Raw genomic sequence first — 20326 nt, 5'->3', positions numbered from 1 at the left:
CTGGGCTCAGGCTTACCATACCCCTACCCCCATAGCTTGTGATTTTCAGGGGCCCCCAGCACCCTGGCTTGGGAGCGACACTGCCCTTTGCTCATCATGAGAGGCCTGGGGTGGACTCTGGCCTTGGTTCCTTCTGATCCTTCATGGACTGCTATGTGTCAATGTGAAACCATTTAATAACAGGCTTGCCTGCCCAGTACCTCATGCCCAGGGACCCAGAGCTGTAACTGCATACGTGGGCAAGGAAAGGGCCCCAAAGGCAGTGTGCAGAGAGAGCACTCTGAGTGCCCGGGCTCCCCTGCATGGCCTCAGGCAGAGCAGGACAGTGGTATATGACTGTGACCACATGGCCATCATGGGTGGCATGAGGCCCTGGCCTCACATCAGTTTCAAAGTTCGTGAACCAGGTATAGTACAGCGATCGAGTGGGTCATGTTTTAAGAACATACGACTCATAAAAAATGCGATCCTTTCAATGAAGGCAACTTGGAATATGGTACTTTTAGGAAGTTTAGTTTACAAAAATACTTCATTTAAAGACTGCAATAAGAAATAGTTTAATATAAATAAGTAAATCTTATTGGGGCTTTAAACATGATAAATTGTTCTAGAATATCGTAATACATATGCAATATAAAATTTATTTCTTAGGTTACAAACGTACTTCGTGTATTATTTGAAGATTTATTGTACTCTTATATTACCAGAAAAACTTGATTCTGCAACCAGTCCATAGAAAACCATCTAAGTGTTTCTATGTACAAAAATAGAACCTATATTTATTTTATAAACTAAAGGCATTCAGGTTTATCTTTAGCCAGACTGATGTTAATGCAACTGTAAAAATGCAACAAATAGGGGAAGAAAAGACAAAAATATTTGTGCATAAAATGCACCAGGTCAGGATTTTTTTTTTTGCCTACATAATGTATACAGTTTAGTGGAGGAAAACTAAATAACATTCCCGGGCCCATTCCCAGGAAAATAGTACTTACAACTGTTCCACAGTAGTCGCTATACATTAATCTTGCTCCCATCGGTTAATTACATCACCCCTTAAGACAGACGTGTAATGTAATTAGAGATTTGAACAGTTCACAGCCAGATCACTTAAAGTAACATTGTTAATGGGCTCTGGAAGTTCGGTCTCTACTGTTGCCAGTGTTATAACTTCTAATTACCCGCATAATTAGGGCTCTGCCACTGCCATAGCGTAGCGGTCCCGAACACTAATGGGCATTAGCCGTCGTGCGCGAGGCATGTTTTGATGTTCTCGTCCAATTGCTTAGGGTCGGAGGAGCGATTTGCCCTTGGAAACCTGGCAGTTGCTATGCGGTGGCCTGGCCATCCTCCCTGGCTCCCCCGCACCCCGCGGCCACTGCTGTTCCCATTCAGAGGCAGTGTATAAACTCTATTCACTGGGCTCCTCATGAAATGTAAATGTGGCACCTATGGATGAAATTTCCCGAGTTTAAATTGCCCCTGTTGCTCGTACTACAAAATAACAGCGTAAACTTGGATGTCAAATCAACTGGAATGGAAATTAAATGGCATCAGAATTTCCTTCATGTACAGCTAGATCTGCTGCTAATTGACGGAGGTGAGGACTGAAAGTAAATGGGGGGAAGAAAAGAATCCCGTTGCTCTGCTGAGAGTCATGTGTGAGAATGTGGGCGGGGGAGGCCGTGTGGGTGGGGTGCGGGAGGGGGCTCCTCGGGGTGCAGAGACTGGGGAGGGCCTCATGGGGTGCACGGAATGAGAAGGTAACACCCATTTGTGCACTGAAATAATAGACTTGGGTTTATTTGCACACTTTATTAGGGCATTTTCCAATATTTCAAAAGGATATCATTAGAATCCAAGTTAATATGTCCCATTGGGGTTTATTTGTTGGGTAAAGGGACTTCTTTGCAGACCTCAAAGGTATATATGGCCAAACCCTAAAAATGCATCCTTCTAAGAAAGTTTCCTTTTTGCTGTCATCTGATAAGGCTCAGCTGTCCAACTCAACAGCAGCCTGAAGCCCAGACGCTTTAGCCTCTTGTCCAGTGAATGGTGCTCTTGGAGGGCACGCTGTTCCCTCCGGCAAAGAGTGGGCCCCACCACCTGCACTTGGGTGGATCCCATGGCCTGAACCTAAATGGCTCCCATCAGGTGAACCTGCATAAACCCAATGACCCCAACCTCCATCCTGGAAAACTATCCGGTGCCTACAACCTGTAGGAGACTTATTTTAGGGCCACCGTTACAATGTTCTCATGTCACTTTCCATCTGCATAAAGAGTTGGTTTGAACCCACATCTGGTCTATGCCAAATGCTCTAATGTGGCCTATGCATCACATAAGTCATGGTGCTACTTGGTCGTGCCACAAAACCAGAGCTTTGTGAAGAGACATGACGGTGAAGTAAGACTCTAGAAGTGAACAGCTAATCATTAGAAATGTGCATTCCTAAGTCTGGGGAAAGATGGAGAAGGCTGAGATAGACTCTTTGTAGACCTGCTTTTCGTGGTGGGCACCAGGAAACTGGCAAAGAAGGGGAGCAGGGTGGCCTTGTCTGCCTCCCATGGGACTCAGCAGGAGGAGCAGCTCCACCCCGAGGTGCCGTCCACTCCCCCATTTCACCAGCAAATCCCGATCTGATGCTGCTGAGTTCAGAACTGGAGCTCAGGATCCAAATAAACATGGTCTTTGTTTTCAAGAGCTCACAACAGAGCTTGAGAAGAAGAGCCCACTGCAGGAACAAGTGACCAGACCCCCAGGCCACAGGCCAAGAAGTATCTACGTGACACAAAACCATCAGGAAGTAATCCAGGGGTGGAGGAGCTCTACTGTGGGGCAGACCCTGATGCCTTCCTGGAGGGAGCAGGAACCCACTGAAGAAGGCAGAAAAGGAAAGGCACAATTTCAATCAGGGAGTGGGGAAGGGAACTGAAGAACAAGGGTTTCCACTATGTTTCCAGCTGGTAATGGAACAGAAGAGAGCTCAAAGGTTAGAGAACTCGGGAATGGAAAAGGAGAGAGGGATGTGAGACCCACGTGGTGTCCCAGCCACGGATGACAAGGGAACCTGCTACGCTAGCAGTGGTGGGGTGGCTCAGGTAAGATGCCAGTCACACTGCATCCGTGGTGACGGAGGAGCCTGTATCCATCATGAACACCTGTGCATGCTGCCAGGGATGCACTGCAGACCTCAAGAAGGAGACTGAGCTCCTGGGGCAGGGGCAGTGATGCCCCAGGCTACACAGAGGCCCCTTCCTGAGTCTAAGTCCTAACACCAGGGCCTCAGAGTGGGACCCCTTTGGAGACAGGGTCACTGTGGATGGGATTAGGTAGGAAGGTAGAGGGGCCCTGATCTGTGTGACTGGCGCCCTCATGAAAGGGAAATATGGACACCATAGCAGACACTCAAGGAGGAAAGATGGCATGAGGAGACACAGGGAGCAGACAGACAGCCCTCTGCAATCAGGACTGGGGCCCAGGACAGACCCTGCCCCTCAGTCCCAGAAGGAACGAGCTCCACAGACACCCACATCAGGACTACCAGCCCCCGAGCTGTGAGGTGGGGATTTCTGCCTTTCCTGCTCAATGTCTGCACAAGGGAGGGTCAGTGCCAGCGAGCAGGAGGACTCGAGGTTGGCCACAGACCTCAGTGCAGAGCCCGAGGGGAGTGGTATTAGAGCTTGAGAGGAGCCGGCCCCAGTCGAGCAGGGTGCATGGACACTTAGGGTTTGTCCTGCATGTGAAGGCTAGTGACATCACAGGACACAAGATATGGAGAGATGCTTGCGCCGGGTGAGGTGGGCTTGCAAACCAGCCAGTGGGGCAGGGGCGTGAGCAGGAGGTCTCCACAGTGGGTACAGGCTGCACACATAGCCCAAGACCAGGATCCCTCCTGGTGCGAGGCTCTAGTGTGGAATGTGGACTTCCAGTGTGCAGAGCCTCAGCAAAGGCAGAGACACGAGAAATAAGGAGTGGGTTTCCCATGGGCAAAGCCCCACAGAGTCCTGGGTTTGTAAGGATGCACAGGACCCACTAGGTTCGTAGCCCACCTGCAGGCTTAGGTACACCGAGGAGCCCAGCTGCATGCTGGGAAGTGGTTGCTTTGCATCTGTCTTCCTTATCACCCCACCTTTGTGTACCCCAGCCTGGGTCACCTAGACTGCACCCTCACAGGTCCTAGAGAGTCTCTCCACAGGACCCTGCCTCTCTGGGCAAAAGGCCTGTAGCCTTCCCAGAGCCACTCCACAGGCTGGGAAGGGACCAGTGCCAACTCTGCCTCTGGGCGTGCCAGGGAGGTTTTACTGATGGGGTCCTGTGTCTTGGGTCTGAGTGCCTTGGTTAGGATGAGATGGTACTCCAGGCACAAGACAGTTTCCCTGAAAACCATTTCCACAGATTCAAAAACAGTGTAGAAAAGTTGGGTGGTGGTAGGAGGCAGAATTTCACAGGGCCCAGCAGGATAGGGAAGGCCCGTGCCAGGATCGTTTATGGCTGGGAGCAGCCGTGGCCACTGCCTCCAGTCCCTCCTCCACACCTTTCCCCTCTGCAGGACCCCAGCAAGAGAGGCCTGTGTTAGTAGACCTATGCCATGCTTCCTGCCCCTGCTCCTCTCCCATTGGCTCATTTTTATTTCTGAGCTCCCACTGGATCATTCTTCTTCTGACTTCCCATTAGCCCACATATGTTTTTGGGCTCCCATTGGACTGTTCGTGCTTTGGTCCTCTTATTGGCCCATTTCCTGCAGCAGCAGGCCCTTCCTCCTCCTCGCATGGCCCAGTCTGGCATCCCTGGAGTGTGCACCTCCCCAAGCCCATCTTGCCCCCACACATGCCCATCTCCTCAGTTGGCTGTGGCTGCCAGGTAGAGAACAGCCTAGCTCTCAAGTCAGAGAAGTCCCTGGCATGGCTGGAGGTGCAGTTGCAACTCACCATGGGGGGGAACGGGAAAGACTGGAGTGGTGACATCATCCCTCCCCAGGGACATTTGGATGGCTCTGGGTAGAGGTGGCACTGTGGGCCCAGAGAATACTGGCCCTGTCTCGTTGGCTACCAAGGGGTGACAGGCCTCCACATCCCTGCCTGGGCCTGCTCCACAGCCACTCTCCTGCCCTAGGGCAACAGGCAGTGGGTGGCCAGGGGCCGCATGGGTTTCCATCAAGGCCGGGCTGAGAGATCTGGGTATCACATTTTAGAGAATATTTGTAAATAAATGGAATAGATGTGAAGAAGGGGTTGTGATCCGTATTCTCCAGTTCAGGGGACAAAGTGACACGTGGGCTGCTGCACAGACAGCTGGGCTGTAGAGGGCTGGCCAGCACACTTGGGTGCTGTGTAAACAGAACCCACACTGTCCACAGTGTGCTGTCTTGAAGGTTCCCATGGCCACGGCTCATGTGGTCATGCAGGTCCCCGAACTGCTGGCTCCAGTAAACCTAAATGGGAGAGCACTTGAGTTCCTTGATGCTGTCCGAATTCATTACGGTGGTGGCAGCATCTCGGCAGAGAGCAGGAGACTTATTGACCCTTAATCCATTTCCCTCAGCGTCTGCATGCTCTTTCCAAAGTGATGTCTGGGAGGCTTCTGAGGCATGGGTCAAGGCCTGACCTCAGACCACATTTGTATCGACCTCAGAGGCTGATTACTGAGCGGCAGCTCAGAGGCAGTGGAAATGCAGGGCCTCTGCCTCCAGGGTTCAGGCTCTGCTTTGTCCCAAAGCCCCGCCCATGTGGTGGAGGTCTCCTGCAGACACCCAGATCATCTCCGTTCATTCAGAGACCCCAAGTGGCCTGGCTGGGGAACAAAGGCCAAGTTGATGATGTTTGCTCCCGTTTTGGGGTGCTCCTCACAGCCCCTGGCTGTCACAGGCCTCTGTCCCACAAGCATGGCTTCTGCTTTAACTAAGCTCTCTTCTGATTCAGCACAGCTGCTGCCCCAAGCTGGTCCCTCTGCTCCAGCCCTATGGGTCATCGTGGTAAGGGAAGCTCTGTGGCCAGCTCCAGTTTGCAGGGAGAACGTCCCAGGAAGTATGGCCACAGACACCCAGTGAGGGCCTTCTGCCTGTGTCCATAGTGTCTGTCTGGATGGCCAGTCATTTGGGAGATTCTGCCTCCATTCTTGACAGTGAGCCTGAGATTCCCCCTGCTGAAAACTGTCCTCTCTTTGAAGTCACCTACTCCAGGCTGCAAGGTTCTACTTTCGATTCTCAGGTGCTCTAGTTCCACCGCTGCTGCCCACACAGTGCTCACCTGGGCAGGGCAGGACAGCACATTGGTGCTGTGCCTCTGGCACCTTTGGGGGTGAGTTTGTCCCTGAGGGTTGCTCGTGTCCAGGACTTTGAGAGGTGGCCTCAGAGGTACAAGAGTGACACTGCTTCAGGAGCCAGGCACACTGCGCACTGATTTGATGCCTTGGGAACCCGTGCCTGGTGCCTGACACGGGAGTGAGCTCCCGAGGTCGGGGTCAAACCACAGCTAACTGCCAGCTGCACCGCCAGGGCCTGTCAGATTAGTACTTCTGTAGCAAATTCACAGTGCTAGTTGAATGTCTTATGGTTTGGATGTGAAGCAAAGCAGGGGCTGAATGGTGAGGCTGCCGCTGGGTCTCTGAGACACGTTCTGTGCTGTTCCTTCACACAATTCCAGCTTCCTCTCGAATGCCTAGAACAGGCCTTGAGACCGGACATCTGTGTGGAGCACAGCAGGAGGCCTGCGTCTCAGTCTGGGAAACTTGCTTTGGTTACAATGACTGACTGGTAAGCATCAGTGACCATTCCAGTGATGATTGATTGGTAAGCATCAGTGACCATTCCAGTTCCTTCCTTGGCCACTGATTTTGGTCGTGGCTCACTGTCCCTTGCCTGTGACTCCTGTGGGGACAGCGGTCGCTCTGTAGGAGCAGCTGGCCAGGTCTGCAAAGAACCATGGCGAGGCGGGGCTGGGCCCTGGGGGGGCCCTAGCCTGGTCTTGCTCAGGGAGCTGGGGCAGAGCTGCTGCTGTGGGTACCGATGACCCATGCAACACAGGGGGAAGAGCAGCAGTGGGCTCCTCCAAACCTTTCCTCTGTGCAATCCCTGGAGGCTTTCCACACATGGTCAGCTCTTCACTCTCCTCCAGGGGCAAGGTCTGCTGGTCCAAGCAAAGGCACTCCATCATTAGTGGGCCTTGTACAGAGCAGATCTGCCACATGTAGCTGTGTCACCCACGTGTGCAGGGCCTTCGCTCCTCTCAGCAGCCTAGGACACAGGTGCCACCCCCACTGCACAGAGTAGGAGAGAGAAGAGCCAGAAAGCAGAGCCTCGCCCAGGTCCTGGGAACCCAGAGGACATGGCAGGAGAGTGCCCTGGCCCTCATAGGGCACAAACACAGATCCATGCTGCTTCTCCTCCCTGGATGACAGCTACTGTATGTCCAGTCTGTGTGGATGTGTTAGAGATGGGGTTTTAGGGACTGATGATCCTGTTTGACCTGGTGGTGTTGGATCGGTGTCTTTCTCAGGTGAGTAAACATGGAATTAAATATGGGAATTCCTCAAAAAACTAAAACTAGAAATTCCAATCCACTCAGATTTTCTCCTCTGGGTATCTTGTCCCAAAGAGTTGAAGACATCATATTACAGTTACCCATGCACACCCACATTTATAGCGGCACAGTCACAACAGCTACATCTTGGAAGCAGCCTGTGGATCCATCAACAGACAAATGGACAAATGTGGTCCATCAAACAGACAAATGTGGTGTTCACACTGTGGAGCACTCCTGAGCTACCTGTAGGAAAATGAATGCGGCGTGAGGCCACAGTGGTGAGATGAATCAGACACGTGAGCTTGAACAGTCATGCTTGCTCATATATGAAAAACTCAAATTATAAATAAAGAGCAAAATAAATGATAGAAGGAAAGAGGGAGATAGGCCTTTTGCACACAGGAAGAAGATCAAGAGATGGGGGAGGAGCTGAAGGGAAGTAAAGGGAATGGAGGTGCGTTATGTACTCGAACTGTGGTCGTTGCGAGTGGCAATCACAGCTGGTAACATTGGCCTCTGTCATCCCAGAGTGGACAGGAGCAGGGCGCCCGCCCTCACTGAGTACTTCCCAGCACACCAGGCCGTGCAGTGTGAACATCACTAGCCTCTGCCATTCAAGCCAAGGAAACGGTTTCCCTCCTCACTGAACACCTGCAGGTGCACAGAGACAGTGAAAACCCATGCTTGGGGTGCACACCCGTAATCCAGCACTCTGGGAGGCTGAGGCAGGTGCTGAACCCGAGCAACTTGGCAACTAGGACTTATCATCACAAGACCCTGTCTTAGAATAAAAAATAAAACAGCACTGGGGATGTAGTTCAGGGCAAAGTTCCCAAGTTCAATCTCCAATACCAGAAAAATTTAAAAAAATTTAAACTCAATAGGTCAAGAACAAACTGAAGTGAGCTTGGGTTGGGGGAATCATTGTGTAATTCCACTGCCGTTGGTGAGACAGACCTCGTCCTCGGGCCACTGGCTGTGATGGATGTGGACGGGGACACAGCCGCTCACCTTGCCTACCAGAGAACGCTCGGAATTCAGCATCTGAACCTCAGGACAGGGTCCCAGGATACACAACTGTTGTGTCTGTGGCCATGAGGCTTGCTCTGACTGTCTCTGGCTTCCTTGGCAGGTCCTCTCTAGTGGCCTCCTGGAGAAGGGGGCGGTGAGAAGTGACCTGAGGCCAGCCCTGGACCAGTGCTCCCCTGAGAGCAGGAAGACAAGAATTCCAGGTGCGGCTTCTAGGGAGGCGCCTCTGGCTCTAACGAAAGCACGTGCAATGTTCCCCGCGGCTCCAGGTCAAATGCACCCTTGAAATTTACTTCAATTCCTCCCACTGAATCTCCATCAAACAAACCTAAGGCAGAGGTCACACTTCCGTTAAGCCAGGAGACCTGAAGAACATCATCAGCCCCTCTTCTACACAGTTCTTAGAAGCAAGGCCAGAGATGAAGACTATTTTTGTAAGTGGCAACATGCATTTAGTACCCAGTGATGGGGTTACCCTTTCACATCATTTTAGCCCACCTGGGACTCTGGGAGTCAGCCGTGCCATCTTCCTATGGACCTCTGGGTGACAGTGACCAGGACAGTCCCACAGTCCAGTACTGCCTGGGCCCCTCCTGCAGTCCTGACAGCGGGTACATACTTTCAGAGGTTTCTTCTAGGAAAGCATTTAAGGCTACCATCCTTTACTGTGCTGCAGGATGAGGGGTGCTTGTGGGTCCCAAAAGGTAACCAAGGACCTTCGGATTCCCTGTGCCCCAGATTCTGGACATCACCGGGCTACAGTGGACATGACTGGGCCTAATGTAGCCTCCATAGTGTGTCAGTGGTGTCCGGTAGGGAAGAGTTAGCCCTGTGGTCGGGTTTGTCTGTCAGGAGCGGAGGTGGCGCAGTGCTTCCTTGGAGAGCTGTGCTGAGAGCTGCGGGAACAAACCAGGTCACCCGACTCCGCTGGCCGTCTTAGAATGAATAACAGCAGTGTGATGAAAAGCAGACTGGACCCACTGCTTCCCCTCGCGAGAAACCCCGAGGCTCTGTGGCAGTGGAGACTCGGGTCTGTGTGTGCAACACCAGCGTGGCCCCGTCTCCACCAAGGTCACAGGGCTGTGGTGATTGTGGAGGCACCCTGGACCTTGGGCCACCCACTGTCCGTGGGGACCTGGAGGAGCTGCGCTGTGGTCTCCTGAGAAAGGCTCCCCAGGCAGAGGTTTCTCCCCAGGCTTGGTTTCTCCTCAATGGTTCTCTCTTAATTCTTTTCCTCTGAGGTGATGAAAGGTGAGTCAGCGGGAAGTGCAGTCAGAAGCCACAGCCTGCTCCCACCATCCAGCCCAGGTCCCCTGCCCTCTAGTAATCACTGCCACACTGTTACAAGGACACGCGTGGAGCCCTAGGGCATAGTGTGCAGCTCACAGCACAGTGCTGCCAACTGCCACTGCAGCGCCGCGGAATGGAGCTCTGAAGTGACGCTTCTTACACAGCAGAAAACTGCTCTCTCTTAATGCCTCTCCACTTGTCCCTCTGTGGCCCACAGCCGCCACGCAACCCTGGTCCCGTAGTGTGACCAGCTCAGATGCGTCATGCTAGTGGCACCATGTAGCGTTGTTTTCTGTGCTTGGCTTTTTTTTAATTTTAAAAAGCAAAACAGAAAAAAGGATAGAAACGATACAGAATTCCAAAAAAAAGTAGGAAATTAACACTAATGGATTGCATATCATATCTTAAAAGTAGTTGTGCAGATTACAAGATTTAGGCATGAAAAAATGATGAAAAACACCAAACAATGAAAGCACAAACTGTTCTTTTAGATGAACTAACAGAAGTTAGTAGTATAATCATCTATCTTGTATATATGTCTGTGTATATATACCATATACATATAATCGTTTTCCTTCCTCTTTTTCTCCTTTCCCCTATCCCAGTTGTTCTTTCCTTTTGAGCACTTTCTTTCCCTTTCGTTATCACACTATCTATTTTGGATCTTACTACTCTTTGAGGTTTTTTTACACTAGGGAGACAATACAATATTTAAAAATGTGAGTTTCATTTATTTTACTTATAGGTATGGTCTCAAGTTGCCTCCATTTACCTATAAAAGCCTCAACATTACCCTTCTTTATACCTGAGTAATATTCTGTCATGGTTTATGTCTGTGTCCCCCAGCCCTCAAGAGTTTGAATTGTGCATTTGTTATTCGTTCATTGTCTAGTGCTTGGGTTGATTGTGTCAGTGCTCCACCCACATAGGGGTGGAGCCAGGAGGTTATGTAATGGCAGGAAGAAGGTGTGTCTTTCTCTTTGCTGGGTCGAGCTTGCTGTTTGCAGCTGCCATGAAGCCCACCCATGCCTGCCTGCCTTGGAGTCAACTGAGTGTGGACTGAAACCTCCAAAAACTGTAAGAAATAATCCTTTCCTTTCCCAACTTTGGGCTTCAGGTATTTTGTCTCCGCAACGAGTAAAAAGTAACTAAGACATATTCCATAGTATAAAAATACCACATCTTTTTTTATCCATTCTGCAGTTGATGAGTATAACATCCTCTTTCTGGAGTGTCTTCACTTGTGCCCTTTGGGCTGCCCTGATGTCTTGAATGGATTAAAAACCTTTATCTTTTGTAGTGTTTTTTGGGAGGAGCCAGAAGTCAAGCAGTGCCTGCTCAGTGAATAAGATGGAAGAGGACAGAACATAATCTCTTAACTTTATATAGTTATACAGTAAATGTCCAGTCAACTTGGGTGATCAAAAAACAATGAATACTTAAACATCTGTTATAGTTTAGGACATATGGCCATTAATCTTCAAAATACTCAAAATATCCTCACTCACTTCAAAGGCACTTATAATAATTTTTGACAATGTTTCTTTCATTGTGATTTTTTAAAATCACAGTAGTTTTCAATCACCCCTTTTGCAAGGGTTTCCTTTCTCCACCACCGCCAACACTTGTTACTTTTCTTTTTTGACAGTATCCATTATTATTGGAGTGAGGTAATGAGATTTTAAAGTAAGTTTTAGAAATAAAAGCGACTCGTGTTTAAGAAGTACAATGTGACATTTTGTACGCATAGACCTGGTGCAGTGGTCACTACATGAAACTTGGTTTTGCTGATCTTTTCTGTTCTCTGCCTTATTTCTGCTCAACACCATTTTTTTCCTCCTTGAACTAACTTCAGATGTGTTTGTTCTCACTCCTATGGCTCCCCGAGGTGTAAGTTTGGGCTGTTTATGCAGTGCCCTCTTTCGCTACTGCAGGTGCTGCTCGCTGTAGCCCTGGGCTTTGGTCTGAGGAGGTTGAAGTCCCAGTGAAGGGGACACCTCTGGGCGACTCCCCGAGTCAGAGATGGGCAAGGTAGCCATCTCACTTGGGAAGAAATGTGAAACCATGGGGTGGTTCAGGTTGAGGAGGCCGGGCTGACCCTGCCGCCCCCTACTCAGGGGCCTCAGCTTTGGGCTGCACAGATGTCCTGGGGAGCTGCTGCAGTGATGATGCATCACGTGTCTTTGTGGCAGCCGTCATTTCTGAGCAAATGTTTTCTTCATAGAGTGTGCACGCACATGCACGTGCATGCATATACACACAGAATATATCCACGTCTCTGGCACCTCAGAGTCAGCTGTGCTTGGCGCGGTCCCTGTTCTCCCACAGCCGCAGCTGCAGCATAGCTCTGGGCCCCAGCTCTTTTCCTCTCTTCCTCTTTTTCACATCTTCTCTCTTTGGCCAAACAAGAGCTGCTAGTGGTGTACAGCAGGGAAGAAGGGGAGGAAGTGATGGGGGGCCCACCTTCAGGATCACCACCTTCCAACTGGATCCCAGCTCCAGACAGTGGTCGATGCTGAGCCCTTGGCCCAGTCACTCCTTCCAGAGGCCCTGCCTGTGATCACAGGAGGGTGTAGGGGGCATCTAGACATAAATCATGACATGCATCTCACCAACCTCCCTAGAGCACTGGGGGTCTCCTCAGAATAAGAAGTTTGGGGTGGGGGTCATCTCCTGTGAGCTCTTCTGTCTCCTCCTGCTTCCCCAGTGGGAGACCTCTGGGACCACACCACAGAGCTGGTTGGTGATCAGAAATATGTGTCAGAAGAGGGACTCACAAAAACTACAAAGCTCTGTGAATCATCTTAGGGTAAAACATATGCATATTTTAGCATAAGACCAGCAATGTTTCCTGAGCTAAGGCTGCAGACTGGCTATTGAGTCCATTAAGGAACATTGTCCAGGGTTCAGCTTCCAAGTTTCCTCAAAGAAGCAATGAGTTAAAACCACCCGTGAAGAAATCTGGCTGCAGAATCTTCATTCGGTTTCACATACAGGCAGCTCTCTATTTTTAAATGCAAGTTGCTTTTATCTAGTTGTTCCAAACTACTCAGTTTAGTCTTTATCCAAGAACATTTTTCCTTTTCGGCACTCATATTTCTGCTCTCATATTTCTGCTGCTCACAATATGCAGGGACATCGCGGTAGGACAGCAGTTGAGTGGCACCCAGAGGGGCTGGAGGAGCCAAGGTGGTATCCTGGGGCATGTGCATGCCTGTGAGCCTCACCAAGAAGATGAGGAGAGCTTTGGGGCAGGCTGCCCAAGAGGAGGTGGGCTTGGGAGGTGGGCTAGCAGGCTCAGATCCACTGCTGACACCCTGGCCCTTCCCCGCCAGAGCTGTCCTGCGCTCTGTCTGCACTACCACCTCTAAAGAGCTGATCAGCTCACTGTGGTGGAGATAAATGCCTGAAGAAAACACTGCAAGCAGGAAGGGTTTATTGTGTCATGGTTTCAGAGGTGTCAGGCTATGGTTTTGCAGCTTTGTCATCATGGAGACTGAGATGAGGGCGACACCATGGCAGAGCTGCTTGCTGCATGGTATGTAAGAGGCAGAGAAAGAAATAGAGAGAAGGGCCAGGACGCCTTACGGTCCCCAAGGTCAGTCCTCACAGTTCCTCCCCTGGCAAGCCCTCACCTCCTATTCCCATCTCCTTCCAGGGGTGTCTTGAAAACCTGGACTATCATGGACTGATCCACCCCTGAGGCCAGAGGCCAGTGCCTTTGAGACCTGATCGCCCTCTGGACACCCTGCTGCAGGGACCAGCCTCGACATGGGAGTCTTTGGGGGGACATTTTGGGCTCCAGCCATCACAGGACATTTGATTTGATTCATCCTTTAATGATGGTGCAGCATCGATGCGTTTCAACCCAGATGCACCAACCAGATGCAATAGGGCACCAAGAATTCTGACCATGGTCTTTAAGGTCTTTGTTGTAGGCCACTGGGGGAAAGGACAAACGTCTGCTGTGGAGATTGCCATCCTTGACATGGCAAGAGTGATCTAGTTGGACCTGTGAAGACCCAGCTCCTGGCCTGGACCCTGATGCCTACTGCCCAGGGCTCTTGCTAGGGAGTGAGATGGGGAACAGGGCGCAGCCACGGCCCACGGGCCCTTCTAGGTCTGCAGACAAGGTGGCCCCATGCAGATCCTGTCCCTCACTATTTTCTTTTTTACTCTAGTAAAATACATATAATGTGAAGTTTGCAATTTTAATCATTATAAGTGTACATTAGGCGTACCCAGAGCCGACAGCACCACTGCTGGCTGCACACCTTTCCATCCCCCGGGGAACCTGTGCCCCCAGCTGGAAATCTCGCCATGCCCCTCCCTTCTGGCTCTGACGCCCAGACTGGCCCAGGCTTACTGCTTACCAATCCTGATTTGACCCTAAATCTAATAAGAAGGAGATGGTCCCTGTGTTGCATAACGTTAACACATTCACTTTTCACAGCAATATGAGTGGTCAGTAACGAATTCAAAACAATGACATGCTCGGGTTTACTGAAACCCAGTGACGCCGTGATGGTCTAAAGAAGTGGAAACAGGGTGGTACAGGAGAGGGAGCCAAGTTTAAAGAAACTGCACAAATCTGGTACATTTAGTGTTCACACCTTGAATCTTTCCTAAAGCAGTATTCACATATCATCCTGAGGATTTTGTAGAGCCAAGCAAAATTGTCATTTTCCTTGTGTATGAAAGTACCATACACTCAGCCCATAAAGACCTGTGACCACACAGCTCAAAATCCTACCCCGAATTCCATTTCAGCTCTTCCCTTGGCTCAGCATTGCGTACGGTGGGCCAAGGAAGCCCCCGCTGAGCAGTCCCCAGGCCCCTGAGACGCGCCAGAACGATGCCAAAGGAAACCGGCATCTCTGGACTCGGCCTGTGGTTGTCCAAACAGCAAAGGCAGTGACGGATGCCTCCGGAACCAGTGGCAGGAGCTTTGGGATATCAACTGTCCGCTAGTCTCTGTTCGTGACGTCAATAAACACAAATACCTCTAAAAGGCAGATATGTGTGTGTAAAGAATCGTTTCTTTTGGTCTGCATACTGATTTTGCAAAATATTTCTTGCTATACAAAACCTCATTTCAACATGTGTGTGCTCCGTGAGACATAGGGAAGGAACAGGGATGTCCACGTCCCTTATCTGAGGAAGACACCAAGGTAGGGTAATCCTAGAACAGGGACAGTGCCATAACAGTTAAGTCTCTGACTCGAGGGCCAGGAGGCTGGGGGTGGAGTATGTGGTTCCAGGGTCTAATCCGGCCGATAGGCTGTGTTCTTTGCAAAAGGTTGTGAGGCCTTGGCCTAATAAGCATAATCTCATTACACTGCAAATAAAAGTTTCCTATTTATCTCCAGATTTCAAATGAATCTAATAAGGCTTATGATACAGTCACCCAATACCCTAATCATATTTCTGCCTATCTAAAAGCAATCAGTAATTGTGTTACAGCAGAACGTGCTGACAATACCTCTGACACAGAAAGGAGAATGAGAGCCCAGCTGTACTAATTAAATTAAATGCTAGGCTGATGGAATACATTTGCCGGAGCCGGGAGAGCATGGGTGCAGAATTAATAAGCATTACAGCTTAGAGCGGGAGATGGTATCATAATGGATGTGGGGTTTTGATGTTGAGAGCCCCATTCAGATTCAATGTACCATAATGCACGGCTCTGACAGCTGCCTGGAGAGGTGCAGCGCTTTGAACAAATCGCACAGGAACTTTCCCGCTTGCACGGTCCATGCCCAGGACCACGGTATTTGGCGCTGCCCCTGCAGCCTGCAGCCTCCAGGCCTGGCTGGCGTGGAACTCGTGGGAGCCTGGCTCCCGGTATCTCTGTCCTCAGCCTGGACTGTACCTTAGCTTTCCTTTCACTGTGGCTTGGATGGCTTGGGGAGCACGGCCACACCAGCAGCCCCTCAGCCCTCTTTGAGATTGCATCTCTCTCTGGGCATCTTCCCAGGTTGTCTGGGGAACCCAGGACATGAGGAGCTGCTACCTGGAGTTGCTGGTGCTACGTGTGGGGCCCAGCAAGACCCCTCTCTGCTTGGGCCTGGATGCCTCTGCCAGCGCAGCAAATCCCCGGCTCATAAATTAGCTGCGCTATCTCGCCCACTGCAGCGCAAAGCTGCTGTGCCAGCCCGGCCAGCCAGGATTCATTATCATGAGGATTTTGACAGGATATTAAATTTACTAATCCTGAACTTGCCGGACTGACCCTCCCTGGGAGCAGACAATGCGGATGCCTGCCCAGAGACACTTTCTCTCTTCTTCCTCCCTTCTGTGTTTCTCCAATGGTCCCACACATGCCCTCCCCACCCTTGGGCCTCCTCATATGAACACAGCCTCCCAGGCCACCAGCGTCTACCCACAGCCCATGTCCCTGCTGTGTGCTTCAGTCCCGCAGTTCACAAGTGGCAAAGTGTCCACACCTTCAGAAGCAAAACCTATCGGCTCCCAGCACCATGATGACACCACGTGACCTGTGTTCTTGGGGGGGTGGTGAGACTGAATGTTCTGGTCCTGGGCATCCGACTTGAGCCAAGCCAGCTCTCTGTTACAAGTTAAATCCACATCCACACATGTACACGTCCCAACAAGTCTGCACACTAACACTCTTCACACACATGCACACACACGCATAACTATGCAAGTGCACACCTGCATTCCACACATATGTGCAGATTACTCACACATGTACATACAGGCATATACACAAACATACCACACACTCATATCTACACATGTGCACACATCCACACCTCACTTCCCACACAGATGTACATGTATACATCACACCCAAGCACACACATACATCCACACAGTCAACACACATGTGCATGCACACAGTCACATGGATGCATACACACCCAGGGGTGCATGTGAGTATGCAAAACACTCAACAGTGCACAAGGCACATGCATGCCCGACACACACACAGGTACCCAACACATGTGCATGTGCAGTTCACTGCCAGCTGGGCACCCGGCCCCTCTGCCTTGGTCGCCTTCCACTTAGTCTGGGGACTGTAGCTCCAAGCTGGGCCCCTCTGCGTGATCCACAGAGCCCAGCAGAGCTCTGTGCAGTAGCTGCCCTCACACGCCAGACACGCACATATGTTGTGATAGCAAATGCTACTCTTGTTTATTTCTCTATAAATAAACCCCTGCTCCCTCAGACCCTGTGTGTATTTTTAGAAAGTTCTGGTATCACGGCAGAATGCAGCATCTTGCGCACTCATAGCTTTTTGAGCCTCAGTAAAAACAAAACACACTACACATTTCCCCTGACGTCCTGCCGGTCTGATCTCTAAATAATTCAGCATTAAAATCTGGTCAACTCTCCCACCTCCCAGAAAAACTCCTGCAAACACAGTGCCAATTAAGTTGCTGAAAACAGCAGATTTCCACGGATACTGTACAGATAAAGCTGACCATTAAATCGCAATTTAACATCCCCAGGCAGTGGTGGCTGCTGACAGCTTCCAAAGCTTGTAATCTCATTTAACCCCCTCCTGTCAGGAGCCGGCCCACCCCCTTCGGTAATGCCACCAAATTAGACCCGGCAGGGTGGCGGGAGAAAACGCAGCCTCTTTAGCTAAAAGTCAGGCCGCAGTGGGCAGCCCTGACCTTCAGCGCCCTGCTCGCCGCCTGGGCCTCCAGGGACCCCGGAGACATTTGCCTGAGAGAGGAGGAGAGGCGGCCAAAGGGGAGGTGGGCAGGGGGCCCAGGCCACAAGGCACTTGGATTTCCCTGGGGGCAAATTACAGAGAATTTTCCTAGACAATGGAAGAAAATTTCACCTGGGCTTTTTCAAGTCTTCCTTTGGTAATAAAAGATGAACCCTGATGGTTTTGTTCAAACTACTCTGGCTCAATATTTCCCTTTGCCTGCAGTGCCCTCTGACTCGGAAGCTGGGGGATGCCTCTGTTGGAACACAGAGCCCCCCTCCAGCCCGCAACGCCTGCATTTTAGATGAGGCCTCCTAGCTGGGGACTTTGGGCTTCAAAGCTGCTGTTGCTGGCATTTACGCCACGGCTCCGCTTCCTGAGAGAGCCAGCGGCCTCTGGGATCCCTGGTGACGGTCCTCTGGGTTTCTCTTCCCCAGGTCCACCCATGCGGTTCGGAGTGGGTGTGCAGAGAAGTGGTGAGGGCGTGCAGACCCCTGGGCCCCAGAAGTCCATGGCTCCCACATCAAGATGTTGATCCCTCCAAATGGAGCAGTGCGGCGTGTGGGGCAGCAACCGCAGTGACGCCTGGGCGCCCTCTCATTTAGGAGAATGGTCCTCTTTTGTTATCTTAAAAAATCAGTTCTTCCTAGGTGGAAGCTTCCGAGGCTCTTCTTGAACAAGTGCTTGTGATGCAGAAGTTAGGCACAGGGCCGGGGAGTGTCTGCACCCCTATCTAGCGCATCCAAGAGCCCAAAGAGACCAAGGCCAGCGCCTGCTCAGAGATCCTACCATTCCCTCTGCACTCTCTGTCCTCTCTGTGTTTGAATTTCCAAACCAGGTTGTGATTGCAAGAATCAAAAACTTCTGAACATAAAGTGTAGTTGAGAGAGGGAGAGAGAGAGAGAGAAACAGAGAGAGAGCCCCACAGAGAGGACAGGGAGCACCATCCTCCTCCTCCTCCCTCAGGGACTCACCCCCTCTTTGGGAAGTGGTTCAACACGCTGGGGAGCCTCTTTTAAAGCAGAGAAAGCTCCTGATCCCGCATGGGAGAGGCCTTGTCCCCACAACCTGCCCTGCCCTCGGCCCACAGCCTCCTGCGACTCACCCTTCAGCGTCCTGGGCCGCACAGCGGGAAGGACTCTGCACTCTTCCAGAAGCTGCAGCCCTGCATACGGACTGTCCCCACTGCTGCCACCAAGGCTGGCTCTCTGGGGCCACTGACCCTCTTGAGTTCCGAGCCTCCCCCACCTCTGTGTCTCAAGCCCTTAAACAAAGTTAGCTGGAACTGCCAGCCGGAACCACCTCAGTGTTTATTTCGACTTCCCGGCTGGCTGTGGTGGAGGCAGTCCTGCCTGCTCAGCCTCTCTGGTTTATTTAATTTGTCAGTATAATGGGAGCGGCTGAGTGAGAGACAGAGAATGCAGTGCGGTATAAAAGAAACAAAGGCTAAAAGTACCACCATTTTGATTCCCTTTTAAAAATTACTTCCAAAGTGTGGTATCCATTGTGAAGAACAATGCTGAACCAAGCGCAGGGTCTTGGCAATATTCACGGAGCTTATTCACCCACAGCCGGCCTGCCGTACATTCAGAGCAGGAGACACTTACAAATGATGCATTGGAAGGACTATAGCCCCATTGTGTCCCAGAGTAAACAAAGGCAGACGGGAGCTGACTGGCACATGGGCAGCGAGGCCACGCTGGACCCAACCATTCCTGGCTCCCAGAGGGAAAGCCTGGCTCAGCAGAGCCGGGGGCTGGGCAGGGCTGGGAGGGAAGGCTGGGGGACATCCGCCCTCTCCTCTCCACCATCGCCCCCCCCCCAGCAGGCACCTCAGAAGGGTCAGCAGGAAAGGCCTGGCCAGATGTAGCCACCCCGCTCCCGCAGGGATGGTACAGCCTGGTCCTTCCCGTGATTTCCAGAATCTTCCACCCAAAGGTCACCAGCGTCCCTACAGCGGATTCCATGAGTTTCTGGGAGCTGAGCTGTGGCCTCTAGCACCTGGCCAGGACCAGGTCAGGTTGGGGTCACCGAGGCCACAGTGATCGTGTGGTCTCCCTGACCTGGACACCCTGTCTCTGTCTTGCAGCAGAGGAGCCAAAGCTGCACTGTATAGCTCTCTGGCACAGTTCCTTGTCACTAGTAGGCTTACCAGTGGAGGCCCCTGGGCTGCCGCCTAGGAAAAGGCCCTGTGGTTTGCAAACTGACAACTTGTCTCCTTGCCAAGTTGGGTGATGTGCATATGAGTGCCGATTTATTTTGGCAAAGCATTTGTAGACACTTTCAAAGGCACAGCAAAATGATTTGGTCTTTGTCCATGGACATCTGAGCTTCCCCAACCTGGGCTGATGCCACGTCCACACCAGCCACCTGCACCCCAAGACAGAGACCCTAACAAGGGGAGAACTGAGCCACATGGGAAACAACAGCAAAAAAAGAAGGTGCTCCGGGCTACAGGTGCTCTGACCTCATGGTGACTGAGTGGGTCACGGAAGAAGCACAGCTCTGATGTGTCAGGCTGGGGACAGAGTCTGTGGTCAAAGGGCCATGGGGGGTGCACAGAGCCCTGGCCTGGCTGTTTAGTTCTTGTGGAGGGGCAGCTCCATGAAACTCACTTTGGACAAATGGCCACAGCAAAGCCAAGAGTGAGCAGGGCTCGGGAGGCTCTGGCCCGTCCTTGTACGCTGTGGGCACCTCACTAGTTTATCTACAGTGCCTGGCATCTGGGCTTAGTTTTCATTTCAATTTGACAAATAACATTGCTCGGGCTGAAAAAGCGAGCAGCTCTTTGCTCTTGCTG

At 51.3% G+C, this 20326-nt stretch overlaps 1 long non-coding RNA gene across 1 annotated transcript; it reads right to left on the bottom strand.

Annotated features, from left to right (window-relative positions):
• Positions 1 to 1799: 1799 nt before the first annotated feature.
• On the bottom strand, positions 1800 to 19102 carry LOC134475708 (uncharacterized). The gene is made up of 2 exons (XR_010046897.1): positions 18632 to 19102; positions 1800 to 7766 (listed from the first exon to the last, which is right to left on the bottom strand). It is a non-coding gene; the product is annotated as an uncharacterized LOC134475708 (long non-coding RNA).
• Between the last annotated feature and the right edge of the window lie 1224 nt (positions 19103 to 20326).

This window comes from Cavia porcellus, unplaced genomic scaffold, assembly GCF_034190915.1.
Source record: "Cavia porcellus strain 051 isolate PalLab524CR breed Dunkin Hartley unplaced genomic scaffold, mCavPor4.1 scaffold_4, whole genome shotgun sequence".
Taxonomy (NCBI): domain Eukaryota; kingdom Metazoa; phylum Chordata; class Mammalia; order Rodentia; family Caviidae; genus Cavia; species Cavia porcellus.
Note: the sequence above shows the minus strand (reverse complement) of the source record. Positions and strands in the feature narration are given on the sequence as shown.